Source organism: Staurois parvus, unplaced genomic scaffold (genome assembly GCF_062004578.1).
Source record: "Staurois parvus isolate SC_StPar_1 unplaced genomic scaffold, SC_StPar_1.0 ptg000011l, whole genome shotgun sequence".
In the NCBI taxonomy this organism is placed as follows: domain Eukaryota; kingdom Metazoa; phylum Chordata; class Amphibia; order Anura; family Ranidae; genus Staurois; species Staurois parvus.
The window spans coordinates 8854691-8879837 of record NW_028317807.1 but is presented as its reverse complement, the minus strand read 5'-3'; the positions used below and the strand labels follow the sequence as shown (position 1 = coordinate 8879837).

At 42.6% G+C, this 25147-nt stretch overlaps 1 protein-coding gene across 1 annotated transcript in view; it reads right to left on the bottom strand.

Moving 5' to 3' along the window:
• The window catches only part of ALS2 (alsin Rho guanine nucleotide exchange factor ALS2), a 112903-nt gene extending 88610 nt beyond the window's left edge, over positions 1-24293 (bottom strand). The window contains exon 1 of the mRNA XM_089670526.1: positions 24177-24293. The gene's annotated coding sequence lies outside the window, so the exon portion shown is untranslated. The remainder of the gene's footprint in view (positions 1-24176) is intronic.
• Positions 24294-25147: the final 854 nt, after the last annotated feature.

The window sequence follows — 25147 nt, the reverse complement described above, 5'->3', positions numbered from 1 at the left end:
CTTGCTATGGGGGGCACTCATGCAGGCTCACTCCCAAACCCTGCTATGTGTGACCATAAGACACACAGAGTGGGACTTGGCCCCACCTCTTCCTCATTTGCAGTGATTGACGGCAGAGGGAGCCAATGGCTCCCGTTGCCATGTCTGAGCCACTGAGGAGGCAGTGAACAGAAAGCACATCACTGGATCAGGCAAGTAAGGGGGGACTGGTGGGGAAATCTGCATGCACAAGGTTTTTTACCTTAGTGCATAGGATACATTAAAGTAAAAAAAAACAAAAAAAAAAAAACACCTTTTTTTCTTTAGAACCACTTTAATTGTAGTTCTGTCACTAAGAATTGGTTTATGGTAGTTTATACTACACTGTCACCAAGACTTTGTAGACAGAAATGCATCCCTCAAAAACTGATGTAGGAACCCAATTTGAAATTCCTACCAAACTTTCCAGGATCAAAGGCCAGCAGCAAACGCTGAAAGGAGGACAAGGGGAAAATAAGAGAAGACATACTACAAAACAGAAAGACTGCCAAGACCAAGAATCAGTTTTCCTGCATTTGCTTGAATTGACAGGAGTCCGGTTTGCTATGGAGATTGTGAACCAGATATAACACAAGCTAGGTGACTTTTAGTGTACCCCCATTTTCTACTGGCTAGTAAATTTGCTATTAATGGATAGGAAGTATATACAGGCATATCTCGGTTTACGAACGCCTCGGTTAACATAATTTTTAGTTTACGAATGAAAATCCATTGAAAATAATGCCTCGGTTTACGATTTTTTTTTTTGCAATACGAATGGATTAATTGGTTTTCAATGCATTTACAAATTTTTTTTTAATCATGTCCCTGTACAGTACTATGCCTTTAAAGTGCACTTTATAAAGAGTTTTGAACAGATAAAACGTTTTTTTTTTTACTTTTTTCTGACCTCCGGAATGGATTAATTGGTTTTCAATGCATTTACAAATTTTTTTAATCATGTCCCTGTACAGTATTTATGCATTTAAAAAGTGCACTTTATAAAGAGTTTTGAACAGATAAAACGTTTTTTTTTTTACTTTTTTCTGACCTCCGGAATGGATTATTTGGTTTTCAATGCATTTACGAATTTTTAATCATGTCCATGTACAATATATATGCCTTTAAAGTGAACTTTATAAAAAGAGTTTTAAACAGATAAAATACTTTTTTTTTTTACTTTTTTCTGACCTCCAGAACGGATCAATTGGTTTTCAATGCATTCCTATTGGAAACCACATTTCGGTTTACGAATTTTTCGCAATACAAAAAGTCCCGCAGAAGGAATTAAATTCGTAAACCAAGGTACGCCTGTACATGTCCCCAGAACATGTTTCACCCCGCCCACAAGGGAACCTCCAAGACTAAGCCCTGTGGGCGGGGCAAAACATGTCAGAAGGCGTACACTGGATGGAGTTAGGTTGAGGCGGTTGAGATTTCTCTGCTTGTTCTGCGGATTATATGGAATCAGGGTGGACTGCCCTGCAACCTCAGTAAAATATACCGAATGGGGGGCATAGATGTCGGAGTGGAGACCCTGATGTTGGTTTAGGTTCATAGTGTATACAAGTGTCTATGCATGCATATTTGTAGCACTCTGTATATAAAGAGTGTGTACATGCAGTATTCTTGTTTGGTAAAGGCCCAATAATATACTTCTTGGTCTTCTCCTTGGCTTTACTGCAAGAATTAGACAAGCAGCAAGACTTTGTAAAGCAATATGTCCCAGCTAAATATACTCAGTCTTGTAACACTTACTATATTTAAAGGAGACCTCCGAATAAAACAAAAAAAACAGTAAACAATTGTAGTGCAGCCACAGTTTACCCATGATAACTATTTTGGCTGTCCATTCCCCAGAAGCCTAAATCCAGTAATGAATGGCATCAATCTTGTTTTGAACAACCACCTGCTTTTGTATGCTTCTATCAAACCAACCATTGCACACAGCGGCTTTCCATCCAATAGGTCCCTCCTTGCTTTGCAGCCAGACTGAAAACCTGAACACTTTTCAGTAACTAATTAGGAAGGCTTTTCAAGAAACAAATTTGGCATACAGTGGGGCAAAAAAGTATTTAGTCAGCCACCAATTGTGCAAGTTCTCCCACTTAAAAAGATGAGAGAGGCCTGTAATTGGCATCATAGGTAGACCTCAACTATGAGAGACAAAATTAGAAAAAAAATCCAGACAATCACATTGGCTGATTTGGAAAGAATTTATTTGCAAATTATGGTGGAAAATAAGTATTTGGTCACCTACAAAAAAGCAAGATTTCTGGCTCTCACAGACCTGTACCTTCTTCTTTAAGAGGCCCCTCTGTCCTGCACTCATTACCTGTATCAATGGCACCTGTTTGAACTTGTTATCAGTATAAAAGACACCTGTCCACAACCTCAAACAGTCACACTCCAAACTCCACTACGGTGAAGACCAAAGAGCTGTCGAAGGACACCAGAAACAAAATCGTAGACCTGCACCAGGCTGGGAAGACTGAATCTGCAATAGGCAAGCAGCTTGGTGTGAACAAGACATACAAGACCACTGATAATCTCCCTCAATCTGGGGCTCCAAGCAAGATCTCACCCCGTGAGGTCAAAATGATCACAAGAACGGTGAGCAAAAATCCCAGGACCACACGGGGGGACCTAGTGAATGACCTGCAGAGAGCTGGGACCAACGTAACAAAGGCTACCATCAGTAACACACTACTTTGCCAGGTACTCAGATCTTGCAGTGCCAGACTTGTCCCCCTGCTTAAGCCAGTACATGTCCGGGCCCGTCTGAAGTTTGCTAGAGAGCATTTGGATGATCCAGAAGAGGATTGGGAGAATGTCATATGGTCAGATGAAACCAAGATAGAACTGTTTGGTAGAAACACAACTCGTCGTGTTTGGAGGAGAGAGAATGCTGAGTTGCATCCAAAGAACACCATACCTACTGTGAAGCATGGGGGTGGCAACAACATGCTTTGGGGCTGTTTCTCCGCAAAGGGACCAGGACGACTGATCCATGTACAGGACAGAATGAATAGGGCCATGTATCGTGAGATTTGGAGTGCAAACCTCCTTCCATCAGCAAGGGCATTGAAGATGAAACGTGGCTGGGTCTTCCAACATGACAATGATCCTAAACATACCGCCCGGGCAACGAAGGAGTGGCTTCGTAAGAAGCATTTTAAGGTCCTGGAGTGGCCTAGCCAGTCTCCAGATCTCAACCTCATAGAAAACCTTTGGAGGGAGTTGAATGTCCGTGTTGCCCAGCGACAGCCCCAAAACATCACTGCTCTAGAGGAGATCTGCATGCAGGAATGGGCCAACATACCAGCAACAGTGTGCCAACCTTGTGAAGACTTACAGGAAACGTCTGACCTCTGTCATTGCCAACAAAGGATATATAACAAAGTATTGAGATGAACTTTTGATATTGACCAAATACTTATTTTCCACCATAATTTGCAAATAAATTCTTTCCAAATCAGCCAATGTGATTGTCTGGATTTGTTTTCTCACTTTGTCTCTCATAGTTGAGGTCTACCTATGATGCCAATTACAGGCCTCTCTCATCTTTTTAAGTGGGAGAACTTGCACAATTGGTGGCTGACTAAATACTTTTTTGCCCCACTGTACAGTCAGGTCCATAAATATTGGGACATCAACACAATTCTAACATTTTTGGCTCTATACCCCACCACAATGGATTTGAAATGAAACGAACAAGATGTGCTTTAACTGCAGACTGTCAGCTTTAATTTGAGGGTATTTACATCCAAATCAGGTGAACAGTGTAGGAATTACAACAGTTTGCATATGTGCCTCCCACTTTTTAAGGGACCAAAAGTAATGGGACAGAATAATAATCATAAATCAAACTTTCACTTTTTAATACTTGGTTGCAAATCCTTTGCAGTCAATTACAGCCTGAAGTCTGGAACGCATAGACATCACCAGACGCTGGGTTTCATCCCTGGTGATGCTCTGCCAGGCCTCTACTGCAACTGTCTTCAGTTCCTGCTTGTTCTTGGGGCATTTTCCCTTCAGTTTTGTCTTCAGCAAGTGAAATACATGCTCAATCAGATTCAGGTCAGGTGATTGACTTGGCCATTGCATAACATTCCACTTCTTTCCCTTAAAAAACTCTTTGGTTGCTTTTGCAGTATGCTTTGGGTCATTGTCCATCTGCACTGTGAAGCAGCGTCCAATGAGTTCTGAAGCATTTGGCTGAATGTGAGCAGATAATATTGCCCGAAACACTTCAGAATTCATCCTGCTGCTTTTGTCAGCAGTCACATCATCAATAAATACAAGAGAACCAGTTCCACTGGCAGCCATACATGCCCACGCCATGACACTACCACCACCATGCTTCACTGATGAGGTGGTATGCTTAGGCTCATGAGCAGTTCCTTTCCTTCTCCATACTCTTCTCTTCCCATCACTCTGGTACAAGTTGATCTTGGTCTCATCTGTCCATAGGATGTTATTCCAGAACTGTGAAGGCTTTTTTAGATGTCGTTTGGCAAACTCTAATCTGGCCTTCCTGTTTTTGAGGCTCACCAATGGTTTCCATCTTGTGGTGAACCCTCTGTATTCACTCTGGTGAAGTCTTCTCTTGATTGTTGACTTTGACACACATACACCTACCTCCTGGAGAGTGTTCTTGATCTGGCCAACTGTTGTGAAGGGTGTTTTCTTCACCAGGGAAAGAATTCTTCGGTCATCCACCACAGTTGTTTTCCGTGGTCTTCCGGGTCTTTTGGTGTTGCTGAGCTCACCGGTGCGTTCTTTCTTTTTAAGAATGTTCCAAACAGTTGTTTTGGCCACGCCTAATGTTTTTGCTATCTCTCTGATGGGTTTGTTTTGTTTTTTGAGCCTAATGATGGCTTGCTTCACTGATAGTGACAGCTCTTTGGATCTCATCTTGACAGCTGACAGCAACAGATTCCAAATGCAAATAGCACACTTGGAATGAACTCTGGACCTTTTATCTGCTCATTGTAATTGGGATAATAAGGGAATAATACAAACCTGGCCATGGAACAGCTGAGAAGCCAATTGTCCCATTATTTTTGGTCCCTTAACAAGTGGGAGGCACATATGCAAACTGTTGTATTTCCTACATCGTTCACCTGATTTGGATGTAAATACCCTCAAATTAAAGCTGACAGTCTGCAGTTAAAGCACATCTTGTTCGCTTCATTTCAAATCCATTGTGGTGGTGTATACAGCCAAAAATGTTAGAATTGTGTTGATGTCCCAATATTTATGGACCTGACTGTATGTCCAAATCCAAGAATACTTTTGGTCTTGTGTTCACAGTTGAAGCCGCAGCTGGTTGAACAATATGTTTTCTCAGCAAAGTTTAATGGAAACCTGTAGGAATAACATATGGAAGTTTTCAATGCTGACTCCTTCTTCTGAAAAAAAGGAGCAACCACCACACACCAGTCTCCAACGTGTCACAGAACTTTATTGATGCAGATGGTCATAGCATCACTCCACCTAAATCCTACCAACTAACGCGTTCACCCAAAGACCGAACTTACCCATGAATACAAAAAACAAAATAGTCGCATGATTGGGTAAAGCCCAAACCATGGGACAAGTGGTTAGTTTGACAGCAAAAAGGGATTGTATCAGACTATACAGTTCCAAAATTTATTTATTCAAGGCAAAAGTTTTGCAATACGACAAAATGGAAATAACTCACAGTGCTTAGTGGTTACTGAGCACTGCAAGTCATTTCTATTTTGTCATATTGCAAACATTTTGCCTTCAATATGCAAACAAATTTTGACACTATAGTCTGATATAAGCCCTGTTTGTTGTCGAACTAACCACTTGTCCCATGGTGTGGGCTTTACCCATTCATGCGACTATTTTGTTTTTTGTGCATGACTATGGTTTAGACAGCAAACACTTATTAAGTGATTGGGCAAGCAGTGTTTTCCTTACCCATGAAGAGGCAGTGAGATCAAGTAACTTATGCTGAAAATATAGTTACCTGTCATGCTAATCCAATAGATTCAGTACTTTCTAAGTCCCTGATTCGGAACAAGGATGTGAACTCCAGAGACAGGAAAATAGCATTTTCAAAAGGAAATCAGCAACATCAACTTCCAGTTCTATCTCCCAGCATGATCTGAATGCCACAACATACCTAAAAGTAGTGGTGCACCGAAATGAAAACTCTGGTGCCGAAAACAAAAATTCAAAATGCACTTGGACGGACACTGAAATGCGCAGTTTTTAAAAATGAATATTTTTTTTGTTTAAAAAAAACCCCAATATGTACCCCAATTTTTTTGTAAAATATGGAAGAGGATGTTACGGCGAGTAAATAGATACCCAACATGTCACGCTTTAAAATTGCGCACGCTCGTGGAACGGCGTGAAACTGCGCTACTTAAAAATCTCCATGGGTGATGCTTTCAAAATTTCTACAGGTTAGCAGTGTAAAGTTAAAGGAAGTCTAGTACGAGAATTATTGCTCTTGCTCCGACATTCATGGCGATACCTCACATATATGGTTTGAACAACGTTTACACATGTGGGCATTGCCTACGTATGCGTTCACCACTACGTGTGAGCACGGGGGGACGAGGGCATTTGAAACTTTTTTATTTAATTTTTTTTTGCACTGTCCCTTTAAAAAAAATTTTAATCACTTTTATTCTTATCACAAGAAATACATGCATGATAGAAATAATTAGTGACAGGTCCTCTTTATGGAGAGATATGAGGTCAATAAGGCCCCACATCTCTCCTCTGCAATGTAAAGCATTGGATCAAAAAAAGCATTGATCTAGTGCTTGAAAAAAAAAAAGAAATGGCCGGAATGCCCAGTGCTGGGATCAATGGTTTCTCAGGTAAGGCTGAGAGCTACTGAGCGGCGGCCGGTGGAGTCAGCGGCGAGGGGGGTGGGGTTTTTTCGGCACCTGAATCGGTGCTTTTTTCTCATTTCAGCCAAAGGCCAAAACGGGTGTTTTCGGCTGAAAAGTTTTGGCCACCGAAATTTCAGTGCATCCCTACCTAAAAGCTGGTGCAACCTTTTAGTCCTCATGCACACTGGACGTTTTGATAACACTAGTAACATTAGCTGTGTAAAGCGTTTTTGCATTAGTAATAAAAATCTAAAAGCAAGCGCTATCCAGTCAGCAGCTAAGCATTCAAGGTAACCAAAGCAAACCTTACAAGAGAATAAATAAAATAGTGCAGCGCTAAAATTATGATTCAAATGAAAAGGAAGTATTAAGCAACAAACTGATAACAAAAGTTCAATATAAATGACAGTCTATGTGACTATAAGGTGCCAGGTGACTGGTTAAAATTCTGGGGTGGTGCTCCGAGAAATATAGCAGAATTACGCACTCACCAGATGCGTAATAATTATACGCGTTAAGTATCACATCCAGAATTTCCTCATCAGATAAAGGTCTGGTCAGGGCTTAGGTGGTCCTCCCTCAGGGTTGTAATCAGCAATGCCCAGTAACAGAGTCACAGCAGAAACAAAAATATCTTTCTTTTTTCACATCTTTCAATAAACTTGATTGTACACGAACAGTGACGTCGCCAGTGAGTCAGGAGTATTTATTTGCAGAGCCCGTTTTTGTGATCCAGTTGCCTACCCATCATTCTTATCCAGAGAAGGAAGTTATCCTGTAAGCAGGCAGCCTCTTCTACCTATCCCGTAAAGGGACCTCTGGTTACCTGGATCCGTGTAATTTGGTACTGGGCATTGCTGACTACAACCCTGAGGGAGGACCACCTAAGCCCTGACCAGACCTTTATCTGATGAGGAAACTCTGGATGTGATACTTAATGCGTATAATTATTACGCTTCTGGTGAGTGCGTAATTCTGCTATATTTCTCAGAGCACCACCACCGAATTTTAACCAGTCACCTTATAGTCACATAGACTGTCATTTATATTTAACTTTTATTATCAGTTTTTTGCTTAATACTTCCTTATCATTTGAATCTTAATTTCAGCGCTGCACTATTTTATTTTTTGCATTAGTGTTTTGCCGTGTTTTTACAGCTAAAAAAACTCCACTAGAAACCCGCTAGTTCTGGGTTTTTTTTTTCCAGCCAAAAAACATTGATTACAATCTATGTGTGCATGGACACGTAGGATAATATGAGGGGGGGGGGGGTTTACTAGCTGTAGAAAAAAATATCAAAAGCCAAAAACAGCAGCTGTAAAAGGTCAAGTGTACATGAGGGCTTATGAGTAATAGATGGGTGTGCCTAATAAAGGGGCAACTAAGTGAGTATAATAATAATAAAGCTGGATCACAAAAAGAACAAAAGTATGTTTGTACAAAAACAGTACTGTGATTATAGTAAATATCTGATACACATACTGCAGACAAAGAGTCAGGACTGCTTAAAATCTAGATTGACTGGCAGAGTCATCACATTAAATATTTATAGTGTTTAACAAACTGTCACAACCAATTGCAAGTCTAAATGTTCAATACAAACTGAACCTTGGAGGTACATGGCAAAACATGCTCCTTAGATCATTTAATACAAGCATGCCTTATTGTGCTGCAATCTGACATTCTAGCTCTCTGGAGGTTACCAATGCATCAGGGTTGTGTCATCACACAGTGGCATTCAGAGATAAGGATTTGTGAGCAGAAACCCAGCCACCATCTGTTAATAAAGATTTGAAGAATTATGGTAAACATAATGTTTTTACAAACTGAAGAATTGCGGGATGGAGTCCACCACTGCCTAACTTCTTTCCTGCAGCAAGCATGCGGCTAGTGAAGTCTGAAATCCAGATCTGCATACATTGCTCTGGGCTAGTGGCTGAAAGATATTCGCTAAGGCTAGGTTCACACCTATGCAGTTTGCGTTTGATCTGTTTCTGCAGGGCTTTTTTGCCGTGTTTTCGTTGCGTTCTGTTTTTTTTTCCTGTTGCTAGGCAGATTAAAACCCAAAACGCATCAAAAATGCATTACATGCTTTTATGCAGCGTCTCCATTGCAGTCCATAGAACCAAAAACACAACTTAAAAACTTAACTTAAAACTTAACACAACTTAAAAAAGTCCTTGAACCTTTCCAAAAAAATGCACCGGGTGAAAACGCGGAGGTGTGAAGGTGTCCCATAGGAAATCATGTTAAATAGACTGCTGTGCATTTCTGCAAAACACTGTGGAAAACGCTTAGGGTAACACAGTCTCATACACTTTGGCACAGAAGATTGAGGTATAACTGTAAAGAAACTGCAGGTCAAAGCCTACATAAAATGAACTGAAATGAGTTAATGTACACACTGGGGCAGATTTACTAAAATTGGTTCATCCAGAATCTGGTGCAGTTGTACATGGTAGCCAATCAGCTTCTAACTTCAGCTTATTCAATTAAGCTTTGGCAGTAAGACCTGCAAGCCGATTGGTTTCTATGCAGAGCTGCACCAGATTTTGCACTCAACAGATTTAGTAAATAACCCATTGGGAGAACTAGGATCTTCTAAAGCAACCTTCACTAAATGGCGGACCGCAGTCCAGACCCGGACCTACCAACAGCCCAGTCCGGACCATCAGCTGATCATTCTGCTGTGCTGGTTCCTCACCAAGCTGCAGTCATTGGTTGTTAGGATTGCTGGAGTGATAGCAACCAATGACGTCACGTGTGTGTCTCACCCCCTGCAGCACGCTTCTCCTCCCAGCTCCTGTCCCTGCCTGGTTCTATACTGATCTATAGTGAGACTCTGAAGGGGGAATTTGATGTATGGGGACACTCTGATGTCAGAGTCTGATGTATGGAGACACTTGATGTAGGGGGACATTGTGATTTTGGCAGCTGATATATGGGAGAACCTAATGGGGGGGGATCCCTGACTGAGACACCTGATGTACGGGGGCACCCTGACTGAGACACCTGATGTACGGGGGCACCCTGACTGAGACACCTGATGTACGGGGGGCACCCTGACTGAGACACCTGATGTACGGGGGGCACCCTGACTGAGACACCTGATGTACGGGGGGCTCCCTGACTGAGACACCTGATGTACGGGGGGCACCCTGACTGAGACACCTGATGTACGGGGGGCACCCTGACTGAGACACCTGATGTACGGGGGGCACCCTGACTGAGACACCTGATGTACGGGGGGCACCCTGACTGAGACACCTGATGTACGGGGGGCACCCTCACTGAGACACCTGATGTACGGGGGGCACCCTCACTGAGACACCTGATGTACGGGGGCACCCTGACTGAGACACCTGATGTACGGGGCCACCCTGACTGAGACACCTGATGTACGGGGCCACCCTGACTGAGACACCTGATATGAGGGCACACTGATGGGGAAACCTCATATATGGGGACACCTGATGTAAGGGGGCACTGTGATTTTGGCAGCTGATATATGGGAGCACTATGATGGGGGAATCTGATGTAAGGGGGCACCCTGATGGGGACACCTGATGTAAGGGGGGCACCCTGATGGGGACACCTGATGTAAGGGGGGCACCCTGATGGGGACACTTCATATGAGGGCACACGGATGGGGGAGCCTCATGTATGGGGACACCTGATGAAACGGCACCCTGATAGGGACACCTGATATGAGGGCACACTGGTGGGGGGAACCTCATATGGGGACACCTGATGTAAGGAGGCACTGTGATTTTGGCAGCTGATATGTGGGAGCACCTGATGTAAGGGGACACCCTAATGGGGACACCAGATGTAAGGGGGAACCCTGATGGGGACATCTGATAAAGGGGGGGTATTCTGATGGGAGACACTGAACTAAGAGGTTCTCTGATGTAAGGTGGTTCTATTTTCTTTTACTTGAAAAGAGAGATTTGGACCTCGGATGGAAGAAAATTTCAGCAATTGGCCCTCCTTGAACTTTAATTCATTACCCCTGTTCTAAAGGGTCAAGACCAATTAGAATCCTATGGTTACCCCTTTAGTCCCCATTCAGATCTATATGCTGCACCAGAGAGTAGTGCAGTGCAGTGCGTTGCTATTTTAAATGGCACCCCAATGCACCAATACAGAAGCAGGCCCCATGCGTTGTCATGAGCTGCACTGAGAAAAATGGGTCGTGTTGCACTGACACCCAAGTCAAATGCGTTTCCTCAATGCAATACATGTTTGTTAAGGCTAAACTCCAGCCTCACTGTTTTTTTCACCCACACTTGTAGCAGATCACCTGTGTTGAAATCGAAAACTCTCAATTCCGGCAAACTTTCATCTCCACCATACAACCCTTTGAAGCTTCTCCCTCATTTCTGGGCTGAAGTGCTTCAATAATCATCAATCCCCCCTTTCCTGTTCTGTATGTGGTTAGCCGTCTTCTCACTTCTATTAGCTTTCTTTGCCATTAACCATTTTTGTTCCACTGAGTGTTATATGGCAGAACACATCCCCAGCATCCCTTTAGATATGCATGCTCAAGCAACCATTCAGTAGACTGTAAAGTGAAATGTTTTAGATATTTTTTTCCTGGAGTTGGACTTTAAAAATACCTCTTAGATATTCTTTTTATGTACTAATTGGGAGATTGCGCTTCATTCCCTAGCTATAGGATACAACAGGAAGTATCTCCAAACTCAGGAGAACTCCCCTATTAGACAGCTGTCTCCACTGGAAAATGTCCTCTTTGTTCTGTGACAACTGTAACACTTACAACTTACAACTGTAACTGTTACATTTATCATTATTTACTGTTCTGGGACAATGGGCACCAGGATTGCTAGAGGGCTCGTTCAGATGTACGGCAAAGATTGCCACTCTGCTGAAAAGCGATCCATGCTCAGATCCCTTTTCAGAGACACTAGTGAGTAGGTGGTATGATGCCTTCTCAGCACCCAATTTAACCCTTTAAGGCTCAATTCCATATATGCATTTTGCATTTGATGCTTTCTCCAGTGCTTTTTGACATTTGTTTTGCATTTTTCAACACGCAGTTTTGATGTGTTTTTACTGCACTTGTTCAGCTCTTTTTTCTTAAAGTGGATTTTTTTTTGCTGGACAGAATAAAAATGCAAAAAAACACAAAATGCAGCAAAAATACACTACCATGCATTTCAGCAGCTTCTCCACTGAACTCCATTGTAGCAAAAACACTGCTTTCTGCTTTTAAAAAAAAGTCCCTGATCCTTTCCAAAAATGCAGCAGCTCAAAAAAGCATAGATGTGAACATGTTCCATAGGAAACCATGTTAAATAGACTGTAGTGCGTTTCTGCAAAAAGCACTAAAAACCTCACTGGTGTGAATGGAGCCTACATGTAGGACTATATTGCACTTGTGTGCATTGCAGGCGATTGCAAGGCAGTTGCAGGGTGGTCCCATAGACCTGCATTAGCTGCACTGTGCAGCAGCAACACCCACCAAAAGAGACATGCTGTTTAATTTTTTGACGCGGCATGTGTATAATTCTGTGTCTGCTTGTCACCATTCAGGTGGTTGGTTGCGAGGCAGTAAAACCATGGCTCAACTGCCTGGTTTTATAGCCCTCGACAGCACATGTGAACGAAGGCCAAAAAGGGTAAATCTCCCAGAGGAAAGATAGACAAAACAAAATACTTTCAATAATAGATAAATGATGCTGAAAACAGGATAAGAACCATTGAAGAAAATATCCACAAAATATGTTAAAGATGAAGGGGTGAATTCACTAAGAGATAAATACCGCATTCATTTTTTAGTTAAAATAACGCATGCCCTATTTATTTCAAAAGTAGCCAATTAAAAAAAAAAACATGCGTTATTTACCGAATGCATTAAATATTTATGTTTTGCAATATTTCACACTTAAATTTTGCGTTCTTTTTGGTGTTCTTTTTTCACAATTTTTTTTTTGCAGGCTAACACATCACCAGAAGGCACACAGCAATTATGTGAAATTATGAAAACATTCTAATGTGCTTTCATCCACAAAATGATCTCCCTCTGATGAAATGTTACAATTTATTTTCATTCCTGAGCTCCGAGAACATTTTCACATTGATACATTGTATACTTTTCACTTTCTGGCCAGTGCAGAGTTCCTCTAAGACCCCAGTTGCACTGGGTGCGACTTGGCATGCAATTTCCATGCCAAGTCGCACCCTCTTGTCCGCAATTACATCGGTCATATCGGTGCGGTCCGACTTGGTACATGTACTATTTTTGGTGAGATTTGCATAGATATCTGTGTCAGATGTCTTGCAAATCGCACCTGAAATTGGCATGTCCCGACTTTGAAATCATGCGACTTCACTGTAAGTCACACAATTACAAAGTTGGGCATGATGTGACTGGGGTGTAAGGCTCCATGCACACGGGGCGTTTTAATAATGCTGGTAGCGTTAAAAACGTGAGTTTCTCAGTGTTTTTTTTTAGCGTTTTCGCATTAGTGTTTAGCAGTATTTTCCTGCGTTTTACCGCATTTGTGTTTTTTAGCGTTTTTTTTTATATAAAAACAATTATTTTTTTGCTCAAAAAAAGTCCAAAAATGCCAGATTGCTGCGTTTTACCATGTTAGAGCATTTTTACAGCTAAAAGGCTCCTCTAGAAACCCACTAGTTCTGGGGGGTTTTTTCCCAGCCAAAAACCGCTGATTAAAGCCTATGTGTGCATGGACACATAGGATAACATGCTGGGGAGTTTATTGGATGTAGAAAAAAATGACAAAAAACAGAAGCTGTAAAAACATCCAGTGTGCATGAGGACTAATTGTTATTTTGTACATTTCGAAAATATCGCCAGCACATACCAGGTGATAAATAACAAATGTTTGTGTTTTTTAATCACTTACGAGCTGCCGCATAGCAGATATACTGCTACAGGGTGGCTCCACTGCGCAAAATCAGGTATATATATGTGACTTTCCATTTCCAAGTAGGGGGCACAAGCTGCCATAACTGCGCCGCTTTGGCTGCTGGATATGTCTATCACTGGGTCCCGGCTGGTGATTCCCAGACAGTGATCATCACCAGGGCTGAGAGCAGAGAGATCTGTGTGTAAATAACAAAGATCTCTCTCCTGTCAGCATGGACATGCTGCTTTGCTTCTCTCTCCACAGCAGAGAGATACAAAGCAGCATGTCTCCCAAGTAAAACACAACACAGCACACTTAACCTTTTGATCGCCCCAGAAGTAAACCCCTTCCTACCCAGTGCCATTAGTACAGTGTCAGTGCTTTTTATCAGCACTGATCACTGTATTAATGTCACTGGAGAAGTCAGTTCCCACCCAGTGTCAAAATGCCCACCTCAGTCTTGCTATAAGTCGCCGACCGCCCCCATAACTAGCATATAAAAAAAAAATAAAATATCCAGTATACAGATCGCCATTTGTAGACGCTATAACTTTCACGTAAACCAATTAATATACACTTATTGGGATTTTTTTTTAGCAAAGACATAGCAGAATACATCTTAGCCTAAATGTTATTTTTTTTCTATTGGACATGTTTTATAGCAAAAAGTCAAAAATATTGTTTTGTTTTGTTGTTTTAAATTGTTTATAGAGCAAAAAATTAAAAACGCAGAGGTGATCAAATACTACCAAAAGAAAGCTCTATTTGTGGGGAAAAAAGGACATGCATTTAATTTGGGTACAGCGTTGCATGACTGCGCAATTATCTAGTAACGCAGCACCGTATTGCAAAAAAATGGCCTGGTCAGGTGGGGGGGGGGGGGGGGGGGGTAAATCGTCTGGAGGACAAGTGGTTAATGAATTGACTTTAATGATTTATCTCATGTTTTTTTTTTCGGTATTTATCTCCCTATTTTAACAAATGTGTGGTATTTAACTCACATATGATATTTTACTTTGATGAATTTGCTCATATTACCTCATGCGATATTTCTGAAAAATTAGTCATGTGACCCTGAAGTCTAGTAAAAATCTTTGGAGGTCACACAGAACCAGTCTAACAATGTACGCCAGGTCCTGCTGGCTGCTGATCACTGTAATAATCTACCTCCAGTGATGCCGGGTCCTCCCCACTGCTTTGATCTTCGCTGCAGAATCCAGAGGCTGCAGCTGTGAAGGATTCACCTCCTTTTCCTGTCCCCTCGGCAATTCACAAAACTCCTGAAATGCAAGGTGTTCTGTGAATGGAGGTGGGGAGAATGAATGACAGGGCCGCTCTCCTTCGTTCACAGAACACCTTTCATTCTTGGAAAATTATAGTAGGAGTTTTGAGAATAGTTGAGGGGACAGGAAGGAGAGGGAGAATGGTACAATCCTTCAAATCCACAACTTCTCGTTTTCACAGCACCAGAAGATCACATCTATGGGAAGGATCTGGTGTCACTGGAGGGAGGATTATTACAGTAACCTGCAGGATCAGGATACACTTCATTAGGGGTACATTATTAGTGCTGCATGACCCCAAAATGTTTTTACTAAGACCTCAGCTTTAAAGCATAACTTCATGCACACTGGACATTTTTACAGCTCCTGTTTTTGGCATTTTACATTTTTTTCTATAGTCAGTAAACTCCCCAGCATGTTATCTTATGTGTCCATGCACAAATAGGCTGTAATCAATATTTTTTGGCTGGAACATTTTTTTGGCAGGAGAAAAAACCCCAAACTAGTGGGTTTCTAGAGGAGTTTTTTAGCTGTAAAAACGCTCTAATGCAGAAAACCGCGGCAAAACGGCATTTTTGGACTTTTTTTTAACCTAAAAAAAAAATTTTTTGGGGGGGGGGGGGGGGGGGGGGGAGAACAAAAACCGCAAAAGCGGGAAAACACCGCTATTGCCACTGAACGCGAATGCATAAACACTAAAAAAAAGCTGAAAAACTCACGTTTTTAATGTGACTTTACACAGCTAACATTACCAGCGTTATCAAAACGTCAACTGTGCATGAGGGGCTAAAGGAAAACATTTTTTATTAGTTTTGCACAGAGTGGAGGGACTGAAACCTCTGTCCGGTTTTTACTGCTGTCTGTGCCCCCCCCCCCCCCCCCCATTAGGAAAATTCACCCTCTCCATTTGTCTCGATTACCATTATCACGAAGACGAAAGTGAAAAATTCCAAATCTTGGTCTGTCATCAGTACAGGAATACAGGGTAAATCTTCCAATAGGAAAACTAATTCTGGTGACAACAATGGAATTCCGCACTTTAGAGGGACTTCCTGTTCTGGCTATACAACAGGAACTGAAGGGAAATCTCCCCAAAAGGACACAGACTGTGAAAAAGAAAATACAGGAGATATAACCCTCTCTTAGTCTATCCAAAATTTTAATTAAAAAAAAATGATTGCATGTAGTTCTCTTGACCATTGGAAGATTTACACCGCTTAATGACCAGGTAATTGTTTTGCTTTTTGGCACTACATTACTTTAACTGACAATTGCACGGTCATGCAACACCCAAAATGTACTCAAATGAAATTTACATAATTTTTTTCCACACAAATAGAGCTTTCTTTTGGTGGTATTTGATCACCACTAGGTTTTTTTATTTTTAGTGCTATAAATGAAATAAAAAAAATGTAAAAATCTAATTTCTTCATAAATTTAGGCAAATATGTATTCTGCTACATGTCTTTGGTAAAAAAAAAAAATCCCAAAAACTGTATATTGGTTTGTGCAAAAGTTATGGTGTCTACAAACTATGGTATACATACTAGAATTTTAAAATTTTTTTTTTATATATTAGTAATGGTGATGCTCAGCGACTTATAGCAGGACTGCAACAGTACGGTAGGCAATCTGACACTGACACTTTGTGGGAACCAGTGATACTAATACAGTGATGAATGCTAAAAATATACACTGTCAATGTACTAATGACACTGGCTGGGAAGGGGTTAAACATCTAGGGAAATCGAAGGGTTAAATGTGTACACAATTCGTGTTTGTGTGTACTATGAGGGGCTTTCACCGAGGGATGTGCCAGTTTTTATTCCCTGCTTTGTAGGGGAACAAAAACCGACACATCCCCACTGACAGGACAGAGGTCTGCATTGTTTACAAAACCAGAGCTCTGCCCTGTCTTTCTCTAGGTCAATCAGCGGGTTCCAGTGGTCAATCACCGGCCAGCACCCACTGATTGACTTCTGCTGTGACTAATCACAGAACAGCCGATGCCCGCGCCCCCTACCCGGAAGTGCCGGAACATGTACCGGATACCAGATCTGGCACAGGAGAGCCGCTCTGCCACTGTACTCCTACGGGTGGTGGTCAGCAAGCGTGTTTCCAAAGCCAACACTTCCTTCTTAGTTTTAGATACAGTAGGGAATGCTTAGTACCTTATTGATGCTCTGTTTATTATCGGAGGGGTTCACACTGTCTGTGCCCTGAAGACCAGTGTCGCTAGGACTAAAATTGATGGAAAAATCCAAAATGTCAAGCTCTCACTGGAAGAACTAAAGGAGAATCAAATATTCCAATGATCAATTGCTGCAGTGACAACTGACTGTATTTCCCTGATTTCTTAGAGATTACCTTTTACTTCCTATTGTGTCTACTAGACAAGAAGTAAGAGTAATTGTCCCCAATGGGCATTATTTACTATTTTTCTGCACGTTAAAACATACACACTATATTCCCAAAAGTATTGGGATGCCTGCCTTTACACGCACATGAACTTTAATGGCATCCCAGTCTTAGTCCGTAGGATTCAATATTGAGTTGGCCCACCCTCTGCAGCTATAACAGCTTCACCTCTTCTGGGAAGGCTGTCCATAAGGTTTAGGACTGTGTCTATGGGAATGTTTGACCATTCTTCCAGAAGTGCATTTGTGATGCTTTGTGCATTTGCCTGGCTCGCAGTCTCCGCTCTAATTCATCCCAAAGGCGTTCTATCGGGTTGAGGTCAGGACTCTGCGCAGGCCAGTCAAGTTCCTCCACCCCAAACTTGCACATCCATGTCTTTATGGACCTTGCTTTGTGCACTGGTGTGCAGTCATGTTGGAACAGGAAGGGGACATCCACAAACTGTTCCCACAAAGTTGGGAGCATGAAATTGTCCAAAATGTCTTGGTGTGCTGACGCCTTAACTAAAGAGCTGAGCCCAACCCCTGAAAAAAAAAATGCACACCATAGTCCCCCCTCCATCAAACATTATACTTGGCACAATGCAGTCTGGCAAGCACCATTCTCCTGGCAACCGCCAAACCCAGACACATCCTTTGGATTGCTCTAGAGTCCAGTGGCGGCGTGCTTTACACCATTGCATCTGACGCTTTGTATTGGACTTGGTGATGTAAGGCTTGGATGCAGCTGGTCAGCCATAGAAATCCATTCCATGAAGCTCTCTATGCACTGTTATTGTGCTAATCTAAAGGCCACATGAAGTTTGGAGGTCTTAAGCTATTGACTCTGCAGACAGTTGATGACTTCTGCGCACTGTGCACTTCAGCATGTACTGACCCCACTCTGTCATTTTACGTGGTCTATCACTTCGTGGCTGTTGTTCCCAGTTGCTTCCACTTTGTTAACCACTTCCTGTCCGGACACTTTTACCCCCTTCCTGACCAGGGCAATTTTCAGCTTTCAGCGCTATCACACTTTGAATGACAATTGCGCGGTCATGCAACACTGTACCCATATGAATTTTTTACCATTTTTTTGAGACAGATAAAACTTTATTTTGGTGGTATTTATTCACCGCTGGGATTTTTATTTTTTTTGCTATGTAAATGAAAATGTCCAAAAATTTGGAAAAAAGTGTTTTTCTTATAAAAGTTTGCAAATAAATAATATTTCATCATAAATCTTGGTCAAAATTGATTCTGTTATCTTTTTAGTAAACAAAAAAATAAGCCAAATTAGTTTATAACCAAAAATTATAAATTTTAAACATTTTTATATTATTATTTATTTTATTTTTTTACTGTCACCCTAGCAGTACAGTGTCACCATGGTGACACTGTACTACTTTTGGGGGGGTGATTTTTTTTTTTTTTTTTTTTTTACACTGATTGCTTTTACATCCATATAGGATGTAAAAGCAATCATTTCTCTTTCTCTCTGTCTGCATTCTTGCAGCCATTGAGAAGTACTGAGTGAGCTGTGATTGTCACAGCTTGTCACATGGTACAAGGCTGTTGTGAATAGCCTTGTACCATGTGACCTCTGTGATCATACACAGATTTCACACGTAGTAAGCAATGATGTCACAAGTGACATCTTGCTTACTACTTTGCATGTGATCACTGATCGGCCAATCGGTGATCACTGATCGGCCAATCGGTGATCACATGATCGGGGCCTCGTACAGAGGTCCCGTCCAACGATCGGTGTTTCACTGTGTCCTGAGGACACAGCGGGCACCGGATCGCAGTGCTGCGTGCTCCCGGGGAGCGCGCACAAGCAGACCCTGCAGTACCACCGTCCGGCCGTTTATATACAGCGGCCGGTCGGGAAGTGGTTATAAATACCCCTAACAGATGACCGTGGAATATTTAGCAGCAAGGAAATTTCACGGATGGACTTATTGCACAGATGGCAACCTATCACGGTACCACGCTTCAACTCACTGAGCTCCTGAGAGCAACCCATTATTTCCCAAATGTTTGTAGAAGCAGTCTGCATGCCTAGGTGCTTCATTTTATACACCTGTGGCCTTGGTGGTGATTGGAACACCTGAATCCATGATTTGGAGGGCTGGCCCAATACTTTTGGCAATACAGTGTAGCTTTAAAATTGCATCTATACCTAGCACTGTGTTGGAAAGATTCCTTCACCTGTCCCCAGGACAGGAAGTGATGGGAAATCTTTCTATGGGCCTGCTAATCAGACCGTGGTATGGGAAAGGCACACTCCGTGTGCATTTCTCACATCATGCTCCAACGCACTGCCCTTGCAATCTGCTGTGAGTGCCAATGAAAATTTAACAGTACCCCAAAAGCAGATTGTAACTGCAGCGATTGTGGGCACCAAATCGCATGGTAACAGTACAGTGTGAATTGGTGCAGCAAATTTTCTGTGTTTCGGTGCGATCTGCAGCCCATTCAAATGAAGTTGCACCGCACTGCAACATGTGGGAATCACACAGGAACACAGCATTCCTATGCGATTCCAGTTCACACTGGCAGTAAGGGTTAGAGGGGCGTACACTGTGAAAAACAAGTATATTTCTGTAGCTGTGAGCGACACGTGTTATACACAGCCTCCTGTACAAATCAATGACAGTCTGCGGCTGCACACTGGTAATCGCACATCTGAGCAAATACTTGTGTACTGGGATCGATACATGTCACCGGACACAGGCAGCTTTGCATCCAGGGCTGCTCGCCTGTCCCTGGACAGAAGTAAATGTAGATGCACGATTACCAGCCTAGCCGCAGCCTGCTTGTTCTTCATGGTGCAGGGATGTGCCATTCCTATAGCCTGACACCCGAGACATGCAGTTTCAGGCGCCGGGTAAGAGGTTTTTTTTTTTTTTTACATTTAGCTCTGCTGCGGGCAAGCAGCAGGAATTAGAGCCAACAGTTGGCTCTCTTGTAAAAGAAATCCGAGCAGCAAACTAGCCACTGGATCACTTTTACAAGTGGTGGAGGGGACATCCCTCCTTCTGTAGGCTGTCCCGTCGCACCAGGACACCCAATCGACCATCTGGAACTTCCACTGGCTGATCATAAAGGCGGAAAAAGACCGGAACTCCTCTGTCCACCTCTATGATATAGGAAACAGGAAGCGATGAGCATATATCACTACCAGTTTCCCCAGATGTAAGCGGCACCATTTTTAAAAATGGAAAGCATTTGATCACACCAATCTTGTGTGATAAAATGTTTTTAAGGGCAGAGGAGGGATCTGGGGTCTTATTGACTCCAGATCTCTCGATAAAGAGCACCTGTCACTGCCTATTGCTGTCACAAGGGATGTTTACAGTCCTTGTAAAAGCAATGAAAGTGATCAAAAAAGAAAAAAAAAATTAAAGCAAGTGTTAAAATAATTTTTTTTTTTTTAAAGCATCCCTGTCCACACACGCAAAGGCGAACACGTGTCAGTCCTGCACACAAGCAAATAGCAATCGTCCCACACATGTGAAGCATCATTGAGAATGTCAGAACATGGACAGCAATTCTAGCACCAGACCGTGTCTGTAAATCTAAGGTGGTAACCTGTAAAGGCTTTTAACCTCCCTGGCGGTATGATTATTTCAGATTTTTGGTGCTGAAAGCGGTACCATTATTTTCCATGGAAATTTGGCGTTTTATATTGTAGGCCTGTAATTCTTAGGAATAACTCACTGAAATCTGTCCGAACAAGAGTCTAGTAAACATCCCGGGTATGATAAAATTTGAAACACGAAATCATAAATTATAATTTAATAAATAATCATAAAAAATAATAATATAATAATAATAAATTTAATTCAATAATATAATCAAACCAAAAACACTGAAATTTGAAATATAGCTCCAAGTTTGCACATCACTGAGCAAAGTCGCAAAATCGTTTTCAGTGTCTGATGATGAATTTCCCCATGAATCATTATCACTCAATTCTGCAAGTGGTTCTAATTTACTATCGCTGTTCTCTAGCTGGTCTAAAACCGCTTTTGACCTAAAGGGACGCTTTTTGGACGCCATGGACATTTCTCAGTTTCCAGGCAGAAAGAACAGTAAAAATGAAGGCAGGGCACAGGACAAAGCACTAGGGACAACATGTATGTGAAATGGTTTGATACAGTAATGTTTTACTATGTGATTTTAGTGATTTTTGTGAATGTCACTTTTTGTAATTTTCAAGTTTCCCGCCGTTCCGTCCCCTGTACGTCCCGACGCTCGCAGAGGACGGAACCCAGATGACAGATGCCGGGATCCGCCGGATTTCATTGCCGGGAACACTGCAGCAGAGACAAGGTAAGTGATCGAGTGATCGTGGAGCAGCGCCGCATGGTAAGCCCGAGTGTAGCTTGGGGTTACTGCTTGTGGTAATGAAACTTTACCTCGAGCTACACTCGGGAATACCTCCAGGGAGGTTAAAGTGTGGCTTTTGGATAGTAAAATTTGAGTTGTTTGTTGCCGCTGCATGGGCATACACAATTTTAAACTGTGACATGTTTGGTATCTATTTACTCAGCGTATCATCTTTTATATTTTACCAAAAATTGGGTTTAGTATTTTTTGTTTGCATTAAAATTCAAAAAAGTTTTTTTTTTTTCCAAAAAACAATTGCGTTCGAAAAACTGCTGCGCAAATACCGTGTTACATAAAAAAATTGCAACACCCATCAAATTTATTCTTTAGGGCCTCTACTTTACAAAAAAAGTGTATGGGTGTTCTAAGAAATTTTCTAGCAGTTTAAGACCTCAAAAAGCCCCTTTCCTAAAAGCACCTCTGCCTAATAAAAAACATCAACTGGCAAAATTTTTTTTATCATCAGGACAAGTAGATTGTCACGAGGGACAAGTAGACTGGGACCCTGATTTAGTCCTTGGACAAGTAATTTTTTAAAAAATGTCCACACCCCTGTGGTGTATATGTGAATGAGCCCTAACAACAACACAGACAGAGTGTGCTGGAACATCTGTCAGTGTTTTATTGCTGTCGGTTTCCCTGTTTCAGATTTTTCCTCACTTCCTGTCTAGTTAGAGGTCGCCTCCAGAACAGGAAGTGAAAGGAAATCTCATGTACAGAGCCCCAGATAGCAGTAAATCCTGACAGGGGTCCTTACATGCCCCCATTTTAAACAAATAATTAAAGGTTTGGGTATATACTTTAAAGCTCAACTCTGGGGGAAATAAAATCCTCCTTTGCAGTGGAGCTGTGCATGCACTTCAAGGGTTAAATGCTTGTTAATGTCTAGGGGACTGGAAAGTCACTTTGCGTACCTGATCCTCTGCTCCCCCAGCAGACAGTGCTCCTTTATGCTACAGAAGTAGATTGTTCCTCAGTGTTCTCATGTCCAGTGCAGGGCTATGGTCCCTGCATCTGTCTCAAGGATGTCAGAGGGCATCCGACCTCCGAAGCGTAGGAGAGTAGAAGCTGTGGGTAACAGACTAGCAGTGCTGAGGTACCTGCTTGATCAGGTAAGTAAAACTGCTTTTTCTAGTCCCCTAGATGAGCATTTAAAGTGTTACTAAACCCAGGACCCTGCATTCACTATATCTGGTCTCCCACAGTACACAGTGCATGGAAGTGCAATTATTTTAGTAAATATAAACTAAAATACCTTTTCTCATCAGCAGTTAGAGCAGTCTTGTGACTTCTATCAGTGTCCAGCCGAGCATTGGTTACAGCTTGTAGGAGGAGTTTTCATTTTGCTCTAGGATGTAGAACACCTGACCTCTGTGCTGATTACATGCACCCTCCCAAGAAAAAGAAAAAACTCTGTACTTGTACACACCAAACTGAGCATGTGCAGTGTCCCCAAGGCTGTGTTCTATCAGGAGATGAAATAGGGAACGTGGAAGAAGGGGAGGATCAGAGAAGACAGGATCAAACATTCTTTTTACACAGTGCAGAGGATTAACCCCTTAGGTTCCACAGTGAGTATACCAAGCATGTTTTACTGCATATACAGACTGATTTTACTGTTGTGGGTTTAGTAACACTTTAAACCTCACAGTGCCAGGGAAGCCCACTACAAGGAAGGACTTTACCCCGAGTTCAGCTTTAAAGGTCACTATGTAATAAACACGACATACTTATTAACCCGTCATGTGAGTACACACATCACACAGCAGGTATACTGACACAACACTGCACCCACTCTCACATTAACCCTTTGTATGTTGTCTTCTCTCTGATGGAGAAGTATTGTCTTCTTTTATGACAGAAATACAAAGTGGACAGAAAATGGAGACAGATCCCAGTGACAGTTCTGAGAAATGATGTCATACAGCGTGGAGGGAATGATGTGAAAGTAAAAACTCCTTCCAGCACAGGCTGAACCTCTCACCAACAAATGAGCCACGAGGGAAGGATAGCGATCGGTATGGTCACTGGGCTGGTGATCATGGTGTGCCCCATGTCTGCAGAGATCAGAGCCTTGTTGTGATGACTGAGGGGGGGATGTGTACTCCCCTCCCCCCAGGCCTGCTGTGTACTCAGTGATCACCTGTCTCCCCCCCAGCCTCTGTACACTCTGCTGTGATGATGGCAGCTCCGCTGGAGGAGGAGGCTGATCTCATGGTAATGCTGTGACATGCTTATAAACACCATGCACACCCCCCGATCCCGCACACAAGACCCCCCCCAACTGCTCCAGTCCCCTTTACCTGAGTCTCATCCCAGCAGATCTCAGCCACCAGCCGCACTGACAGCCTGCTAGAGGTCAGCTGATCACAGGGGCGGGCCTCCGCGCAGGGTAGGGGCGGGCCTTTAGCTGAGAGGCACTCTGGAGAGACCTAGAAGCAGGAAGGGGGCGGACCTTGCCGAGTACACAGTACACAGCAGGGAGCTGATGGAGGACGGGGTGAGCGAGGGACCAAACCTCCTCTGTCAGCGAGTGCTGTGCCCTGTCCGTGTAGTGAAGGCTTGTGAATGGCAGCACGGTAGACGGTGTGATAGCACAGATCTTATTAGGAATTATGGCGTGTATTGAGGCGACCAATAAGGGCATTCGTGATGGAATGTTCATGGAGTCCTTCCTCCAAACTGTAATATAAAGATGACTGCAGCCTAAAGGGGCACTGTATTGATTACAGTGCCTGTTTACAGTGCAGACCCCTTTATATCACAGTACCCCTAAACCTCTAATCACAATGCCCCTATACATTCAAAGAGATGGCCAATCCAGCAAAGAGACATCAACCTGTAGCAAAGAGACATTCCAATCCACAAAAAGACGGGATGTCTCTTTGCTGGACAGGAATGTCTCTTTGCTGGATGGGGATGTCCCTTCTTGGACTGGGATGTCTCTTTGCTGGACCTAACTGAGCAAAGAGACAGCCCAGTCCAGCAAAGAGACATCTCTACCCAGCAAGGAGACAGCCCTTCCAGCAAGGAGACAACTCAACCAGCAAAGAGACAGCTCAACCAGCAAAAGAGACAGCCCATCCAGCAATGTGACAGCTCAACCAGCAAAGAGAGCCCACCCAGCAAAGAGACTGTTCAACCAGCAAAGAGACAGCCGTCCAGCAATGAGACAGCTCAAACAGCAAAGAGACAGCCCGTCCAGCAAAAAGACAGCCCAATCCACCGCTACTGCAGACCTGTCACAGTGTGCCCACCAGGGAAGGAGAAAGGC